This window comes from Dasypus novemcinctus, chromosome 8, assembly GCF_030445035.2.
Source record: "Dasypus novemcinctus isolate mDasNov1 chromosome 8, mDasNov1.1.hap2, whole genome shotgun sequence".
Lineage (NCBI taxonomy): Eukaryota > Metazoa > Chordata > Mammalia > Cingulata > Dasypodidae > Dasypus > Dasypus novemcinctus.
The window spans coordinates 3,334,239-3,355,642 of record NC_080680.1 but is presented as its reverse complement, the minus strand read 5'-3'; positions in this window follow the sequence as shown (position 1 = coordinate 3,355,642).

Genomic DNA, 21,404 nt, shown 5'->3' with positions numbered 1-21,404 from the left:
GAAGGTAACAGAGAGGATACGTCTATAATATATAAACGGAGGTCCCAGCTGGGCGCGGGAAGTTACCTCCTTGGGTGGGCGGAGCCGCGGTAGCGGGCGCTCCTGCAGCTCCGGAGCCGCGGCGGCCAGGGTTTTTGTTTTTGTTTTCCTTTTTCTGGAGGCTTTGCGGTGCTGAGAAATTCGCGGATACTGGGCCGGCTGGTGAGGGGTTGTTGGGAGAAGACTCCTTTGCAGATCGATTTGGGGAGACAGATGGTGTTTTGTTGTGAAGCAGGGGACGTTTTGGTCACCGGACAGGGCGGGTAGCGCTTCCGCCTGGAGCCCCATCCCCACAGGTCCGGCTGCCGATCTGCAACGGAATTGGATTTTGGGCAATAAGGGGACACAATTGGGAGACTGTTGTAGGGTGCAGTGAGGGAGGAGGACACGTCTGGAAGCCGATTGGGGAATATTTTGCGAAGTTTGGGATTTCGGATCTTAGAGTCTGTTTTCGGCGTTTCCAGCTGAAGCCCACCCCACCTGGCGGGGCTTGGGATCTGGGTCATTGAACTGGCTGTGGTGTAGAGGCGCCCTCAAGTGGCCGTTTTGTGGGAGCACAGGGAGGGAGCTGTCCAAAGGCTGAAACCCTGAGGAGTAGGTGAATTGCAGGGATCAGACATTCAAGATAGAGTTCGCGGACCTGGCTTCCCCCATGGGGCTGGCACCCAGCTACGGGGATCCCTGAGGGCTGTGTTGCACTGCGGGGCTCCTAAGCTTTCTGTGGACCAGATTTGAGGTTGCCAGGTCTGGGTCCCCTGGACTCTGGCGGTCCACACCCCAGACTCACACCTCTTGAGTCTTCAGTGTCTCAGATTTTCCACCCCTGAATCCATCACCCCCTGGGGTCTACCTGGGGTCCTTGAGTGCCCTGGACCTTAACGTTTGTGTTTTATCTTTATTGGTTCATATTGCTTTGTTTTTATTTTCACTTTATCTTATTTTTTACTCTTTTTGATGCCCTGATTGCTAATATTGCATTATCCCCTAGTCTTTTCTCCTAGCGTGTCCCCCAAAGTCCTTTTTTTTTATACAGTTATTTAGGGGTTTTTTGGTTGTTGTTTTAGATAGTGTTGCAATTGTGACACGTGTATACCTGTATCTCTCTTCCCCCTATCTGTTCCCCACCGTTTGCCCATCCTCTTTTTCTTTCTTCCTTTCTTCTTGTCTTTCTTTTTTTCTTTATTATAATTAGTTTTTTTTTGGTTTTCTCTTTCCCTCTTGTCCCTCATCTTCCACTTATTTTATTTTAATTCAAGTATACAATAGGTGCTACAGGGAACACCTCACATTTGCTGGGCTTTCCCATCCTCCACTGCCTCATTTCTGTGTGAACTGATTTAGGCTACCTACACTATCCCCCTTCCCCTGCATCTTGATATCCACTATCATCTACTGTCTCTCATATATTCCATCCCCCACCTCCCGTTCTTTGATCCACAAAGTGTCTAACTCTTAATTTCTAATACCTTTGTTCTGTTTTCTGTCTATTATCCACTCTTGAAACTATTACCTTTCTTTTCTTTTTCCCTCTCTCATGAAAACAATAGCTTTGTAGTTCATACCATATTCCTCCCATATTCAGTCATCTACTTCATAAAAGGTACTCTACCTACAGCTATAACTCTATACAATCTACATGAATCTAACCTCCATCCTCCCAGATCTCATATTCTTGCTTTGTTAACATACATCACCAATATTACTTTACACTTTTCCCTTGCTTACACAATTGCCTTTCCCCAACACTAATACTTTCCTCTAAAGTGAACCTAACCAACAACAAGTAACTAGAATAAGAAGAAAAAAGTGACAAAGAGAAGATATAACACCTATGCAAAAATAACAACTAATTAACCTCCAAGAGCAGACAAAGAAGCTAAGGAACTGATTAAATTCGTCAAAATAAAGAGATGACCAGAAAGCAACAAAAATCTACAAACCAAACCAATAATCAGGAAAACATGGCTGAATCCAATCAACAAACCAATAATCATGAAGGGCAGCAAAACTTGGCACAAGCAATGAAAGATCTCAGAACATTTATCACCGACAAATTTGATGCAGTAATGAAAGAGGTTAACAACATGAAAACATCACTTGGAGGGGAAATTGCAGACATACGCAAAAACATAACAGATATGATGGGAATGAACACCACAGTTCAAGAAATCAAAAATACACTTGCAGCAAATATCAGCAGACTAGAAGAGACAGAGCAGAGAATTAGTGATGTGGAAGACAGTACATCAGAAATCAAACAGATAGTAGAAGGGGTCAATAAGAAGATAGAAAAAATCCAATTAGGATTTAGGGACCTGAATGACAATGCAAAACACTCAAACATACGTATTATAGGCATTCCAGAAGGTGAAGAGAAGGGAAAGGGGTCAGAAGGAGTGTTGCAGGAAATAATGGCTGAAAACTTCCCAAATCTACTGAAAGAGACAGATATACATATCCAAGAAGCACAGCACACTCCACTAGTCATAAACCCCAACAGGCCCACCCCAAGACATATACTTGTCAAATTATCCAATGCTCAAGACAAAGAGAAAATCCTAAAAGCAGCAAGAGAAAAGAAAACCATCACATACAAGGGAAGCTCAATTAGATTAAGTGCTGATTTCTCTTCTGAAACCATGGAGGCAAGAAGACAGTGGTATGATATAGTCAAGGTACTAAAGGAAAAAAATTTCCAACCAAGAATACTCTATCCAGCTAAACTAGCATTCAAACATGATGGAGAGTTCAAAATATTCGCAGACAAACAGAAACTGAAAGAGTATACCAACAAGAAACCTCCCCTTCAAGAAATTCTAAAGGGAGTTCTGCAGGAAGAAAGGAAAAAACAGGAAAGGCAAAGTTGGAGGAGAGTATAAGACCAACAACAACAACAAAAACGACAAAAAATATATATACAAACAAAATATGACAAACACAAATCCAATCAAAATATGGCTAACACAAAAAATTCCTTGATAGTAATAACACTGAATGTCAACGGATTAAACTCACCTATCAAAAGATTCAGACTGGGACATTGGATAAGGAAATATGACCCATCCATATGCTGTCTACAAGAGACACATCTTAGACCCAGAGATGCATGGAGATTGAAAGTAAATGGCTGGAAAACAATCATACAAGCTAACAATAACCAAAAAAAGGCAGGAGTAGCTATATTAATATCAGACAAAATAGACTTTAAATGTGAAACAATTGTGAGAGACAAAGAAGGATACTATATTTTAGTGAAAGGGAAAATCTGTCAAGAAGATCGAACAATTATAAATATCTATGCCCCTAACAAGGGTGCCTCTAAATACGTCAGGCAAACACTGGAAAAACTAAGTGAAAGAATAGATACATCTAAAATTATAGTGGGGGATTTTAATACACCACTATCAACTCTGGACAGAACATCTCAAAAGAGAATCACCAAAGAAACAAAACATCTGAATAGTATATTAGAGGAGCTCGATCTAATAGACATATATAGATCGCTACACCCAAACACAGCAGGATATACATTTTTCTCAAGCACACATGGATCAATCTCCAAGATAGATCATATGCTAGGCCACAAAGAAAGGCTGAACGAATTCAGAAAGATTGAAATCATACAAAACATTATATCTGACCACAGTGGAGTCAAGCTGGAGATTTGCAAGGGACAGAAGCCCAGATTTCACACCACGATTTGGAAATTAAACAGCACACTCTTAGAAAAACAGTGGGTCAAAGAGGAAATCTCAAAAAAAATCAATGACTACCTTGAAACAAATGATAATGATAACACAACATACCAAAATTTATGGGATGCAGCAAAAGCAGTACTGAGAGGGAAGTTTATAGCCATAAATTCATATATCAAAAAAGAAGAAAGAGCAAAAATTGAAGAACTAACTGCACATTTGAAGGAATTAGAAAAACAACAACAAAGTAACCCAACAGGAAGAAGAAGGAAGGAAATAACAAAGATAAGAGCAGAACTAAATGAAATAGAAAATAAGAAAGCACTTGAACAGATAAACAAGACCAAGAGCTGGTTTTTTGAGAAGATTAACAAAATTGACAAACCTTTAGCAACACTAACAAAGAAAAAAAGAGAGAAGATGCAAATACACAAAATAAGAAATGAGAAAGGCGATATCACCACTGACCCCACAGAAATAAAGACTATCATAAGAGGATATTTTGAAAAACTATATTCCAACAAAAATGACAATCTAGAGGAAATGGACAAATTCCTAGAAACACATAAGCAGCCCATATTGACAAAAGAAGAAATTGATGATCTTAACAAACCAATCACAAGCAGAGAGATAGAATCAGTTATTAAAAATCTCCCAACTAAGAAGAGCCCAGGGCCAGATGGCTTCACAGGTGAATTCTACAAAACATTCCGGAAAGAACTGACACCAATCCTGCTGAAACTATTCCAAAACATCGAAACAGAAAGAACATTACCCAACTCCTTCTAAGATGCCAATATTACCCTAGTACCAAAGCCAAACAAAGACATCACAAGAAAGGAAAATTACAGACCAATTTCTCTAATGAACCTAGATGCAAAAATACTTAACAAAAGACTTGCTAATCGTATTCAACAACACATTAAACGTATTATACACCACGACCAAGTGGGATTCATCCCAGGTATGCAAGGATGGTTCAACATAAGAAAATCAATCAACGTAATACACCATATAAACAGACTGAAGGAAAAAAATCACATGATTATATCTATTGATACAGAAAAAGCATTTGACAAAATACAGCACCCTTTCTTGATAAAAACACTCCAAAAGATTGGAATACAAGGGAATTTTTTGAACATGATAAAGAGTATATATGAAAAACCTAAAGCCAATATTGTTTACATTGGAGAAATCCTAGACTCCTTCCCTCTAAACTCAGGAACAAGACAAGGATGCCCACTGTCTCCACTCCTATTTAACATTGTCTTAGAAGTACTTGCTCGAGCACTGAGGCAAGAACCAGAAATAAAAGGCATTCAAATTGGAAAGGAAGAAGTCAAAATTTCATTATTTGCAGATGACATGATCCTATACATAGAAAACCCTGAGAGATCTACAACGAAGATTCTAGAACTCATAAATGAGTTTAGTAAAGTCGCAGGTTATAAGATCAATGCGCAAAAATCAATAGCATTTCTGTACACCAATAATGAGCAAGATCAGGAGGAAATCAAGAAACAAATACCATTCACAATAGTAAATAAAAAAATCAAATACTTAGGAATAAATTTAACTAAAGAGGTAAAGAACTTATACAACGAGAACTATACAAGATTGTTCAAGGAAATCAAAGAAGACCTAAATAAATGGAAGACTATTCCTTGTTCATGGATAGGAAGACTGAACATTATTAAGATGTCTATCCTACCAAAACTGATCTACACATTCAATGCAATCCCAATAAAAATCAACACAGCCTTCTTTAAGGAACTAGAAAAACTAACTATGAAATTTATTTGGAAAGGAAAGAGACCCCGAATAGCCAAAGACATACTGAAAAAGAAAAACGAAATTGGAGGAATGACACTACCTGACTTCAAAACATACTACAAAGCTACGGTGGTGAAAACAGCATGGTATTGGCATAAGGAGAGACACATAGACCAATGGAATCGAATTGAAAGCTCTGATATAGAACCTCACATATACAGCCACATAATATTCGATAAAGCCACCAAACCCTCTCAACTGGGAGAGAGTGGCCTATTCAACAAATGGTGTCTGGAGAACTGGATAGCCATATGTAGAAGAATGAAAGAGGATTACCATCTCACACCTTATACAAAGATCAACTCAAGATGGATCAAAGACCTAAATATAAGAGCCAAGACCATAAAAACCTTAGAAAGCAGTGTAGGGAAACATCTACAGGACCTTGTAATAGGAAATGGATTTATGAATATCTCACCAAAAGCACGAGCAGCAAAAGAACTAATAGATAAATGGGACTTCCTCAAAATTAAAGCCTTCTGCACCTCAAAGGAGTTTGTCAAGAAAGTAAAAAGGGAGCCCACACAGTGGGAGAAAATTGCGACGGTTTGCTCGGTCGGTAGAGGTGGGGTCTGGCTGCGGACGAGGGGTCGGTCCAGCTCTGGACGAGGGGTTGGTCCCGCTTGGGACGAAGGGTCGGTCCCACTTGGGACGAGGGGTCGGTCCAGCAGCAGACGAGGGATCGGTCTCACAAGGGGTTGCGCGGTTCGGCTGACAGGATCGCCCGGCGAAGCCGGTGACGAAGGGGTTGCCCGGCGAAGCCGGCGACGAAGGGGTCGCCCGGCGAAGCCGGCGACGAAGGGGTCGCCCGGAGAAGCAGGCGACGAACTGGGGACAAGGGAGGCCAGGCCCTTGTCGGGGGCTCTCAGGACTGGAGGGCGCACAGCAGAAGAACTACCGCGGAGACAAGGTAAACACGCAAGTCCACTTTACTGAGGGAGAGGCAACAGTTTTATAGGGGCTGGGGAAGGCTGATTGGTCGAAGCCACGCCCTGTTCTGATTGGTTGCCGGCGAAAGGTCAGTGGGCAGTACTGGACGGGGGAGGGGTGGTGGTTAGGGATTGGCTGTCGCTGTTGCTGGGGGAAGGGGCAGGGTTTAGGGATTGGTGGCTGCTGTTGCTGGGGTGGAGGGCAGACTTGAGTTTCCCGCCCACGCCTGGCTATTGCTGCTGTCAGGGGAAGGGAAAAGGGCGGGCTGGATTTTTCCGCCCACACCTGGCTGTTGCTGCTGTTGGGGGAGGGGAAAAGGGCGGGCTGGATTTTTCCACCCACACCTGGCTGTTGCTGCTGTCGGGGGAGGGGAAAAGGGCAGACTGGAATTTTCCGCCCTGCGCCTGCGCAGGGAGAAAGAAGAAGAAGGGTGCTGCCCCACAGGCATCGGGTGGCGCCATCCGGGAGGAGGGGCGGCCGCGGAAGCATGGCTGCCGAGAAGGGGAGACCCGAGGGCACTCTGCGCCCATGCCGAGCTTCCTTCAGGGGTGGCGGTGGGCCCGACCAACCACCCTATTATGGGGGCAGCAGATTTAGGCCTACCGCGGCCGCTCCCCTGCCAGGCCAGCAAACCACACTTCAGCCCGAGGGGTGACCGCAGAAAATATTTGGCAATCATATATCTGATAAGAAACTTATAACTTGCATATATAAAGAACTCCTATATCTTGAAAATAAAAAGATAAACAACCCATTTAAAAAATGCGAAAAAGACTTAAACAGACACTTCTCCGAAGAAGAAATACAAATGGCAAGAAAGCACATGAAAAAAATGTTCCAAATCTCTAGCTATTAGGGAAATGCAAATCAAAACTACAATGAGATACCATCTTACACCCATAAGATTGGCAGCTATGAAAAAAACAGAAGAATACAAGTGCTGGAGAGGATGTGAAGAAAGGGGAACACTCATCCACTGCTGGTCGAATGCAGAAGGATCCAACCATTCTGGAGGACAGTATGGCGGTTTCTCAAAAAACTAGCCATAGATTTGCCATATGACCCAGCAATACCACTGCTGGGTATATACCCAGCAGAACTGAAAACAAGGACACAAACTGATATATGTACACCAATGTTCATAGCAGCATTGTTCACTATTGCCAAAAGTTGAAATCAACCCAAATGCCCATCAACAGATGAGTGGATCAATAAAATGTGGTATATATACACAATGGAATACTACTCGGCTGTAAGAACAAACACACTACAAACACATGTGATAACATGGATGAATCTTGAGAACCTTATGTTGAGTGAAGCAACCCAGACATTGAAGGACAAATACTACATGACCTCAATGATATGAAATAAACAAGCTGCCCTAGATAGCAAGAGACTGAACGATAGGCTTACAGGAAATCGGAGGGTGGAGGAAGGATATGAGCCAATGTCTGCAGGGGTGGAATTTAAGACGAGATGGTGGTAAGTATGAACACAAAGAAGAGATAAAAGGGGGGCAAGGGGTTGCCTTTGGTTGGGGCTTTGCGGGTTTGAGGGTGGCTGGGGAGGGACGGATGGGTAACATTGCCCAAAAGTGTGGTGAGGGAGGGGTAGCATACGAACACAGGAGAGGGTCAGGTATTGATGGAGAGTAAAATGCCGAGAAAATCATATCAAAATATAATAAAGAGGGTTACCTGTTTAGAATGCTTGGAGGGGAGGGTCTGATGCAGGACGGGCTCCTGGGGAATGTCTAAATGCTCATTCTGCCAGAGTGGGTGACACCATGGGGTAGAAACCCAAGTAGTGAGAGTGGGGGTGGACCCACATCCTGGGGAGGACTAATGCCATCAAATAGAGGGAACTGTATCCCTCGAGAGAAAGGGTGGCTCCCAGGGCATTGGGGCAGTTGAGCAAGTTAGGCCCTGAACACTATTCCATCTATCTCTGGAAGTGGCTCCTCAGGAAACGGAGGTTGGCTGTCACTGTGGGCACCAAGGTGGAAGGGAAAATGGACGTTAAATGTGTGGAACCAAAGTAAATGGGGGGTAAGAGAGGAGTATCTTGAGAGTACACAAGGATGGATATAAAACATGTAATATTACACCATAACATATAGGAGATGACAGACTGATAATGTAAACCATAATGTAAAACATAGGATAACTAAAAATGTAAAGAACTGTGTATCCTAAAGTATGCACCATAATGTAAGCACAGATTTCACCTTGTTAGAAAGTTAATGTCTCAGACTCTGTACATCACTTCAAGTAAATATGATATGAATAGGGCGTAAGAGTATCACTGTGGAAGGGAAAAGGTTTTCTGGTGGATGTGTGGGAGTGCTGTATATTATATATATGCATTGCTGTGGTCTAGGACTCCTGTGAAGAAAAGCTGAATAATTAGGGGGGGGGGAAAAAAAAAAAAAGAAAAAGATAGGATGTGGAATTTTTTCAAGTCAACATTCTTCATCTAAGTTCTTTATCTAACTTTATCCAAGTTCTTTATCTATCCTTTAAACCCATCGCTATATGCCATTCCCTAGTAAGGGACCATGACATTATATTGGGCTTCAAATTTCGGGGAGTTCTGGATCACAGAGTGTTTCAACAGTGGCAATGGACGGATACTGGTATGGGATACCAATGACAGGTGATATATGGCTGACAGGGAGCTGTACAGAACATATGTCCAGGGTGCATGGTAATGTTTGGATATACTCATAGTGGCAACAATTAAAAACCACAGCAGGGGGGGTACTGGGTTCCTGGCCAGTGGTGCTCTGTCGTGGTCCCTAGGGGAGCAGCGACAGTCTCCCAGGTACAGCGGCGGGGACCGGGAGGGAGTGAGGGTTCAACAGTGAGCCCCTGATGCTAATGACTATGCTTGTGAGCTGATAAACCTAAAATAAGAACAAGGCCTAGAGCAACATTGTGCCTGGGAATTTCCTCCTGTCAGCCTTCATGTTACTCAAATGTGGCCAGTCTCGAAGCCAAACTCAGCATGTAAATGCAATGCCTTCCCCCCAGCGTGGGACATGACACCCGGGGATGAGCCTCCCTGGCAATGAGGGACCACTATCAACTACCAACTGATGATGCAACTGGAAAATGACCTTATATGGAAGGTTCAATGCGGATCAGCAGAATATCCATGTCTACATAAAATACCATGACTTTAAAATGCTGTTTGACCTAAAGTAAGGGGGAAATGGAAAGGAGAAATGAGTTTATATGGCTACGAGTTTCTAAAAAAGAGTCTGGAGGCTGGCAGAAGGATTGCCCTCATGCACAACTGAGCAGAGTCAGAGAGACAGATAAAGCAGATACAACCCCCAGATATTGGTTCCTTTGAGGGCTAAAGAGACCCATGGGAGTTATGGTCATGGCCGATGGGGTTAACTACCAGGGCAGATGGCCCCTCTTTGGAAATGGTGTTTATGTGTGATGAATCTGGACTCAGATGGGATCTCCCTTCATAAGACTTTCATGCTAATGTGCTGGAGGTGCAGTTAATGTTGGGGTTTAAGATATATTTAGGGGATTTGAATCTCTGGACTGACAATGTGATAGCCAGGTCCTGAGCCTCAACAGACTCCAGCACCTACAATCTGATCTATTGGACTTACCACACTCAGCTAAGATGGAGTTGAAGAAGGACAACCACCACACCATGGAGCCTAGAGTGATTACAACTGAAAATGGGAGGATTGCATCCAGCATCCAGGTGGAATCTGACCCTCCTCTTGACATAGAGGTGCAATGGACACAACCAATCCAATGTCCACATAGAAGAGGTGGCATTGGATTGGGAAAAGTGGACATGGTGGATGATGGGTATGGGGAAAGGCAGGAAGAGATGAGAGGTGGAGGCATCTTTGGGACATGGAGCTGCCCTGGATGGTGCTTCAGAGGTAATCACCGGACATTGTAAATCCTCACAGGGCCCACTGGATGGAATGGAGGAGAGTATGGGCCATGATGTGGACCATTGTCTATGAGGTGCAGAGGTGCCCAAAGATGTACTTACCAAATCCAATGGATGTGTCATGATGATGGGAACGAGTGTTGTTGGGGGGGGAGAGGGGGGTGGGGGGGTTGAATGGGACCTCACATATATATTTTTAATGTAATATTATTACAAAGTCAATTAAAAAAAAACATAAAAAAAAAGAAAGTAGAAGACTGGAAAAAGATTTTCCGTGCAAACAGTAACAAAAACAATAACAAAAGCTAGGGTAGCTGGGGTAGAGTAAATAGGCTAATAATGCAAAGGTACGGACAAAGAAGGACACTGTATATTAATAAAAGTTGGAACCTAACAGAAGAAATAACAATCATAAATATTTATGAATCTAACCATGGTGCTTCAAAAGATATGAGGCAAACTCAAGGGAGAAATGGACATCTCTGCAATAATAGTATGAGACTTCAATCCATCACTCACATCAATAGTCAGAACAGCTAAAGAGAAGATCAATAAGGAAAGAGAGAGCACGAATAAGTTGATAAATGAATTAGTCCTAAGAGATATACAGAACAATGTACAACAGAACAACAGGATTAATATTCTTCTCAAGTGTGCATGGATCATTCTCTGAGATAGTCCACATGTTGTGACTACAAATCCCTATATATTCAAAAAGACTGAAATTATACAAAGCACATTCCATAACCATAATGCAATGAGGCTGGCAATCAATAACAGGTGGTGAATTGGAAAATCCACAAAAACTTGAGTTAAATAACACACTCAAAGAACGAGTGAGTCAAAGGAGAAATTGCAAGGAAATCAGTAAATATCTCTAGACAAATTAAAATGAAAACATAACACATCAAAATATATGGGATGTAGGAAAGACAGTGCTGAGAAGGAAATTTATAGCCTTATATACTTACATTAAAATATGAGTTAAAATCAAAGAGCCTAATTCACACTGCAGTAACTAGAAGAACAGCAAACTAATTCCAAAACAAGCAGAAGGAAAGAAATAACAAAGATTAGAGCAGAAATAAATGGAACTGAGAATAAATATACTAAAGAGAGAATTAACAAGAGCAAAAGTTTTTTTTTTGAAAGGTTTAATAAAATTGAAAACCCCTTAGCTAGAATGACAAGGAAATCGAGCAAATGCAAAGAAACTAGAATGATAAATGAGAAGGGGACATTATTACTGACATCACAGAAACAAGAATGATCTTTAGAGGATACTAAGAACAATTTTATATCAACAAATTAGGTACCCTAGACAAACTGGACAAAGCTACTAGAGCTAAATAAATGAGTTAGCAAAGTGGGGAATACAGGACAAAGATGCAGAAATCAGTAGAGCTTGTACACAGTAGTAATGAGCAAACTGACAAGAAAATCAAGAAAAATTTCCATTTACAAAAGCAACTAAAACAACCAACTATTCAGGAATAAATTTAACCAAGGATGAAAAGGACTTGAACACAGAAAACCACAAAACATTGCTAAAGGAAATCAAGAAGACCTAAATAAATGGAGAGATCTTCTGTTTAATGGGTTGGAAGACTAAATATCATTAAAATATCAATTCTACCCAAATTGATTTTTAGGTTCTATGCAATTCTAATCAAAATTCCAATGTCTACTTTGCAGAATTGGAAAAACAAATAATCACATTTATTTGGAAGGGTAAGGGGTCCTGAAAAACCAAAAAGATCCTGAAAAAGAAGGAAGATGATGTACTCACACTTCCTGACTTTAAAGCATATTATGAACTTGCAGTGATAAAAAAGGTCATGGTTCAGGCATAACAATAGGCATATATTGATCTATGAAGTCACCTTGACAGTTCAGAAAAAGACCCTCATATTTATGATCAATTGATTATTGACAAGGCTGCCAAGTACAACCAAACTGGGACAAAAAATTCTCTTTAACAAATAGATCTGGGAGTACTGGATATCCATGATCAAAAGAATGAAAGAGGACTGCTATCTCAAACCTTATACAAAAATCAACTCAAAATGGATTAAAAAATCTAGATATAAGACTGAGGACCAGAAAAAACCTACAAGAAAACATAAGGAGTATCCTTAAGATCTTGTGGTAGGTGATGTTTTCTTGGATATTTCACCAAGACATGAACAGCAAAATAAAAAACAGATAAATGGGACCTCCTTAAAACTGAATACTTGTGAGCTTCAAAGGATCTTGTTGAGAAGGCAAAAAGGCAGCCTACTCAATGGGAGAAAAATATTTGGAAATCGCTTATCTGAAAAGAGTTTAATATTGAGGATATTAAATCCTACAACTCAACAACAAAAAGACAAAGAACTTGATAAAAATGTGCAAAAGACATGAACAGATAGTTTCCACAGAGGAAACACACATGGCTAAAAAGCACAAGAAAAGATGTTCAGCATCACTAGCTACTAGGACAATCAAACCAAAACTACAATGAGATATCATTTCACACCTATGAGAATGGCCACTATTTTTTTTTTTAAAAAAAGAAAACTGCAACTGTAGGAGAAGATGTGGAGAAATAGGAACACTCCTTCAATTTGGTAGGAATGTAAAATGGTACTCCATTATGGACGACAGTTTGGCATTTGCTCAGGAAGCTAAATATAGAACTGCCATATGACCCTGAAATCCTGGTTCTATACATATTCTTCGAGACCCTGAAAGCAGGAACATGAACAGAAAAATGTTCATAGCATCATTATTCACAACTGCCAAAAGAAGGAAGCAATCCAAGTGTCCATCAACCAATGAATGCATAAACAAAATATAGTACAGACATACAATAGAATATTATTCAGCTGTAAGAAGAAATGAGATCTTTGTTTTTTGTCTTTATTTATTTATTTTTAATGTTACATTAAAAAAATATGAGGTCCCCATCTACCCCCTACCCCCTCACCCCACTTCTCCCATAAAAACAACCTCCTCCATCATCATGGGACATTCATTGCACTTGGTGACTACATCTCTGAGCACTGCTGCACCACATTGTCAATGGTTCACATTATAGTTTACACTCTCCCCCAGTCCACTCAGTGGGCCATGGCAGGACATACAATGTCCAGTAACTGTCCCTGCAGTACCACCTAGGACAACTCCAAGTCCTGAAAATGCCCCCACATCACATCTCTTATTCCCACTCCCTACCCTCAGCAGCCACCATGGCCACTTTCTCCACATCAATGCTACATTTTCTTCAATTACTAATCACAATAGTACATGAATAGACTATCAGTAAGTCCATTCTAATCCATACTCTATTCCTCCATCCTGTGGACAATCTGGAATGGTTGTGTCCACTCCACATCTCTATCATGAGGGGGCTTAGATTCCATGTGGATGCTGGATACAATTCTCCTGCTTTCAGTTGTAGGCACTATTGGCTCCCTGGTGTGGTGGTTGACCTTCACTTCCATGTTAGCTGAGTGTGGTAAGTCCAATAAACCAGAGCATAGGAGTTGCAAGTTTGTTGAGGCTCAGGGCCTGGCTATCACATGGACATCTTAATGTACGTGACAACTTGGATGAATCTTGAGGACATTATGTTGAGTGAAATAAGGCTGACACAAAAGGACAAGTATTTTATGATCTCACTAATATTAACTGCATATAATGAACAAACACATGGAGGTAATATTTAGAATACAGGTTACCAGAAGATAGAATGAGGGTAGAGAATGAAGAGCTGATGCTATATTTGTGCAGAAATTTTTGCAATAATGTTGATTGTGAATATTTGGAAATGGATAGAGCTGATGGTACCATATTTCAGTGAGAGTAATTAACAACACTGATATGTAGGTGTGACTGTGGTTGAAAGGCAATTTTAGGGTTGTGTATACCACTAGAAGGAAGCTAGACAATGAAGAAGGCGTGTATAACATAGTGAACCCTGTTGTAGATGATGATTATGGTCAATGGTAAGAATTTGAATGTTTTCCCATAATCTGGAACAAATGTACATTACTGACTTTAAAGCACATTGTAAAACTGCAGTGGTAATATGCACAAGGTGTTAATAATAGAGTAGTATACGGAAAAAAACATACCTAAAGCAAAATATGAACTATAGTGAAATAGTAACATATTAACATTCTTCTATCAGTTGTAAAAGAACATTATACTAAGTGAAAGAAACCAGACACAAAATACTCCATAGTGTTTGACTTCTTTTATGTAAAATGTAATTATAAATAAATTGATAGAGATGTAATTAGATTAGTAGTTACATATGGCTGGAAAAGATAGAAGGAGTGAGAGGTGGCTGTTAAGGTGTATGCGTGGGGTTCTTTTTGGAGTAATGCATATGTTCTAAAATTGTGGTGATGATTGTACAACTCTGTATATATTAAAGGGCACCGAATATATACTTTGGATGGGTTGTATGGCATGTGAATGTATCTCAAAAAAATCACTTTCAAATTAAAAAAAATATTGCCATGCTAAGAATATGCCAACTCTGACATTTTTATGTATTCTTCTTTATATAGAAAAATTATACTGTGTATCAATTTTGTATCATACATTTTCAGTTTACATTATAACTAAAATATTTTTAATGCAAAAGCTTATTGTAAACAGAATTTCAATCTCAAAAATATTTGCTAAGCCAATTTTGCAACATTTATAAGAGCATCTCCTTTTCTTGAAGTCATTTCATACTTTGCTTTACAATCCATGCTGCTCTGATCAGTTGGTATAAAGCTTTATCATCTATTAATAAGTCAATTTTTTCCAAAGAAGTTATACCAAAATAATCCTTCTACATTAAATATTTGAGAGTTCAAATTACCGTGTATCTCGAGCATTGAAATGATCAATGTTATATTTTTGTCAGTATAGTCTGTTGTAACTTGCATGCATCTAATTTTGAGTTAGGATCAACTTTTAAAATACATTCTTTTTCCATTTACCTTTTCTGTCTTATTAACTATCCATACAATGTCCTAAAGGAAGTGAAAAACAGTAAACAAAATACAGAAGATAATGGGTTCTACTGAATTTATCTAAACTGTATATAAAAGTTTTATTTATTTTTAATGTTTTTGTTCTCATTTATTTCTTCTTTTTCATGTTAATACAGTTTTCTAATTATAAGGTAAATGAAAATGAATACCAATATTTTATAATTTTTATAGATTCTAATTTTAAGTAGCCAAAATTACTTAGTGTATTTACATTTCTTCAACTATTTTTAATGTAAAAAGATTTCCACAATAAAGCAAACTGAGACAATAATATTAGTGTGGTTTATTTATTTACATACACCCAGACCATCTGACATTTATTTTGGTATGCTGTGTGTAATGCAGGTTGCATATATTATTCTCTCACTACCAATATTAATTCAGTTACATGAAGAGAGGTAGTGATAGGGATAAAATTAGATATAAATATTCACAAAGCAAAAAAAAAAACCCTTGAATATCCCTTTAATATTTGACAACTAATCTGACCACTGTTAAATAAACCCAGAGATCACAGCGGAATTCTCAATGAAAATGTAAAAATCCATTTAAGTGAATGAAAATGATAATAGAACACCAAAATTAGTAATAGAGAAGGAATTTATAGTATGAATTGCAAATATTATAAGGAATAAATTTATAAAGTTGTTGAGGATTAAATCATGCCCACCACAAAAGTCACATTCAGTTTCCGACCCATGGTCCTGTGAATTTGTATCCAATTATAAATAGGCTATTTTAAAGATTATTAATAAAAGTGTGCCCACCTAAATGACTATGTGCATCAACCCAAGATGGTAGAATTCCTAATAAACAAAGGGAATGGAAATATGACAAAAAACGACAGGGTAATAAATAAAACCTCAACTGAATCCAAAGCATATGGGAGAAAACAATGCCACCATGTGACAGAAAAGGCTGAAACAGTAAATGCTGGCAACCAGATCAGAATGCCACAGATATCGAGGCAAAACATCAGTTTGCTGACTCTTCAGTTTTGGATTTCTCCTATCGTCAAAACCATCAGCTAAGCAAACGCCTTGTATGGTATTTGTTTCAGCAGCTGAGAAGCTAACACAGAAGTCAATAACCTACGCTTCCACCTGAACAAATTAGACAAATAAATGCAAATTCCACTTAAGGCAAGGAAAAGGAAGAAATAGTAAAGATTAGAAAATAAATTATGAAATTAAAAACAGGAGGAAAATAGAGAAAAGTCAATAAATACAAAAGCTTTTGCTTTGAGAAGTATATAAAATTAAAAATGCTCTACATAAGCTAATGAAGAAAAAGAAAGAATAGAAAATTACTGACAAAGAAAGAGAGGAAACTGTGAAATTAAAACCTCCATCCAATCTAACCAAGAATAGAAGAAAATAATTTATAAACCTCTATCCAGTCTAAGACTAGAAGAAAACATAAACTACTGGTACCAGTAACGAAAAAGAGGCATCACTACTGATGCCAGACACATTAAAAGGATAAAAACAGAATAGTGCAAATAATTCTATTTTCATACATTTGCTAACTAAGATGAAACAGACCCATTCCTTAAAAGAGACAAACTGCCAAGACTCAGAAAAATAGAAAACCTGATTACCCCCATGTCTATACAAGGAATTGAACTGTAGTTACAAGACTTCCAAAGAAGAAAACACGAGGCCCCATTTTTCACTCGCTTCCCAGGTGTGTAATACATATTTCAGGAAGAAATTATATGAGGTCTAATGGTGTTTTCCAGATAGAAGACTCACAAACACTTCGGAACACATTTTATGATAACATTATTGCTCTAAGTCTACAAATCAGACAGATGATTATTTTTTAAGAAAAGAAATCTATACCAACTTTGTTCATCACTGGAGATTAAAAAAAAAATTCCTCAACATATCAATCAGAACCTTGTCAGCAAATTATAAAAAGGATGAGACAAAACTATAAATTAGGGTTCATTCCAGAAATGCAAGGCGAGTTAAGTAAACAAATATCACCCAGTATGAAGAAAGTGTCCACAGCCTGAGGAATTTGTGAGACACCATCCTGTGGGAGACCTAGAAGTAGAAAACAATAACGGGCAGAGAGAATACTCAAAGAAAATATGGGTGAAAACTTCCCACATTAAAGGAAAGGAATTATATTAATATACTCATCCAAGGTGTTCAGTGAAGCCAAAACCAGATTAACAAATAGATCAACATTTGAATATATTATAGTCAAACCATCAAATCCTAAAGATTAGAAAGAATTCTAAAAATCACAAGAAAGAAAGAGTATGTAAAGTGCAAGGAACTTCAGTAAGATCAAGTGCTATTTTCTCATCAGAAACCATGGAGGCAAGAAGGTAATGAGAGGATATATTTAAAGTGCTGAAAGCAATGGGGAAAAAAAAAGATAAATAAGAATTCTTTACCTGGTAAAACTGTCTTTCAACAATAAGGGTAAAATTAAGACATTCCCCAATAAACAATCTTGGGGAGTTCATCATCTCTAGACTGGCCTGCAAAGGATGCTAGAGAGGTTGCTGCAAGTTGAAAGGAAAAAGACAATAGATAATAGATTGAAGTCACTTAAAGGAATAGAGATCTCCAGTAAGTGTAACTCCAGTTCTACTAGATTTTTGGTCTGTAATTCAGTTTTTATTTCTACAGGAAATAAAACCCTAATGGGTAAACTATAATGATAAATCAATGATTTTGTACTCATTATGGATAGACAAGACAAGAACTCCATATGGGAGGTGGGCAGACAGGTATGGAAACATAGTCTGTATATTCCACTGAAGTTAAGTTGGTATCAAAGCAAATGAGGATGTTATAGATTTAGGATATTAAATTTCAGTACCATGATAAAGACAAGGAAATATTAGAGAATATTCAACCTTATAGGAACAGAAAGCAGACTAGAAATTCCATGGGTGGGGAACAGGGAGAATGGGAACATGCATAATGGAAGTATGCATTCTTCACACCTGACACAAAAATTAACTCAAAATAGAACACAGAATCTAAATTTAAATATAAAATTATAAAACTAATAGTAGAAAACAGAAAATTGAGGAGACAATTGGTATGATATTGGTTTTCAAATGAGTTTTTAAATATGAAATACAAAATCTGATTTGAAAAAATGGTTAATTTAGACTTTATCAAAATTACAACTCTGTGAAAGACATTTTTAGGAGATTTAAAATAATAAATACACATGATTAAAATTAGGAAAAATTATGATCACAGTTCTCCAAAGAAGAAATACAGATGGCAAATTAGCACATTAAAAGTTGCTCATCATTTATCATTAGAGTAATGCAAATTAAAACCACAAAGAGATATTCCTATATACTTTATTGTAATGGCTGAAATCCAAAACATACAATGGAATTATCCCCACATATTCTGGCTCAAAAGAAGCCAGGCAGACCACAAATTAAAGAAGATGTATCCATTTATATGACATTCTAGAAAAGGTTACAATATGGGAATAGGAAACAGTTCAGTGGTTGCCAGGGTTTGAGGGAGGAGGAAATTTCTTAGTACAAAGTGACCACGCAGGGGAATGTTTAGGATGATGGCAGTGTTCTAACTTCATTACTCCATGGATGTGCCAAAACCCAATGAATTACACACCAGGAAGAGAAAACTTTAACTTGCGCAAATTTTAAAAAGTCAAACACAGTGTCCAGTGAGACTCACGTGGGATACAGACTGTGACAACTGGAAACAGCTGTTTTACAAATAGAAGGGCTCACCTCATTGAAGGGCATGGCTTATAAAATGTGTGAAGTGCCTTTATTAAACAGAGTTTAATATAAATTTAAGGATTATACACAAAAAGCACTATATATAAAACTGATATTTTTAGGTAGTTGGAACCAGTTTTCTTGCTTTTAAATAAAGAAGTTACAAATAATCAACCAGAGAAGCCTAGAACGGTTCCTGATTTGTGGATTAGAGACACAGACTTCAGAATGAACTTGTATGTGTATACACATACATATGTAATATCTATATGAAGTCCTAATAACATGTACATGTAAGTAATACATTAATATAAAAATAGATGGATTATTACACATACATAGTTTCTACTTTTTCCTGTGGAACGGTCCTAGAACCAGTGACATATCAGTAGCCACAAGCAAACATGGTTGCCAGGTCTTCATTTCTAATACAATTCTTGAATAAAAGTAATCAGCATTTCCAGTAATAATGGCAATATCTAGCACTAGTCAGGGAAAACACCTGATGTGCATGGAGTACCTTGTAGTGGCAGAAAGATGCGAATGGTTCAAAAAAAAAAAGGATGGGATATGTCAAAAGGCTACCAGAGTCAACCTGCAAATGTTCCCAAAAGCCAATTCTAGAACAAATTTGCAAGAAAATAAAAACATTGCATTGAATTGAAATACAGAGAATAAAATAAATATCCATGCTTCTATACCATATAAATAAATGATTGAATAAACAAAGAAATAGGGGAGCAAGATAGCTTTCCCTTTCAGATTAGTTTCAAACACTACTTGTAGACGCAGGCCCTCTCCACAGGAGTTGAGTTCTCTCCTTTTGAGTGTGCGTAGATTTAATGGGAAGAGGGAACAATGGCAACTTCACGGTGGAGAAATGGGCAAAAGCTACTTTCACCGAGGGCTTGAGGTTACATCAGCACTAGTAACTTACACTGCTCACAGGTGATGCAATGGTAACACTTCACTTCTTCACACAGAACACAAAAGCCAGTCTAAACATGAGATAAGCTCTGATAAACACACATTGAGGGTATTATACAGAATATCTGACTAATACTTGTTCAAAATTGTTAAGTTAATAAAAAGCAGAAAGACTGAAACAATTTCACAGACCAGTAGAGACTAATAATGCAGGATGACACAATGCAGTGTTGTGCCCTGAATTGATCCTGAAACAGAAAAAGGACATTAGTGGAAAAACCTGGGAAATCTGAATAACGTCTGGATTTAAATTAATAGTTATGTGGCCATCATTAGCTTCCTAGCAGATAAATGAGGCATTATAATGCATGATATTCATGTTAGAGAAAAATGAATAGAAGGTAAGCAGGAACTCTGTAATACCATTGCACCTTCTTCAGAAATCTAAAATTACTTCAATTTAAAAAGTTATTAAAAATGCAAAACTGATAACGTGAAATATCAGAGCACAAAAATTCGTGTAAATTAAACAAAGAATTTTGAATGAATGTTGAAAAAATGAAATTGGCAAATGAAGATGACAGGGATCACATATGCATAAAGAAAATGTGTGCCCCAGTGGAAATAGTGAGGGTGGGCCAGAAAATGAGAGAAACTATCATTCAAACAAAAATTCTATAAAAATCCAAAGCCAGTATTTCTCCCCATATTGATAAGAATCTATCACTAAAACAAAATTCTATAAAATTGCAAAGCCTTTTTTTCTACCCGTATGTTGAAGAAATGTTTGCCTTGGTAAGTCTTTGCGAATGCCTAATAATTAATTGTCCTGGTCTTTTCTGCGGCATTGATTCCTTTCCATTAAATTATTGATTTCCTACTGAGCTTTTTAGTAAATGCTTAAGTATATGATGGCCAAATGCCCATAATTGTTATTTTTAAGATTTTTATCAAATATTCTTACCTAGCTATTCAGATGAATTTCAGAAAATTATATTATGTAATTTGTATGTTCTGAATGTATCAATAATTAATGAAAATTACTAATTTACTTAGGACAAATAATCTCTAGAGAACATGGACTAACTTTTAAATTGAGAAACTGATTAACTTAAATCTGTAAGTCTAATACTAAAAATGTCTTCTTGTAGATTTGAACAACTTATGTAAAGTTAAGGAAATAATAAGTAGAAATAAAGAAGCTTAAAAAGTAAGAAATTTTAGAGAGTATAAAAGGATCAAAGAGTAAATAATGTGAACAGAAAAATTTGA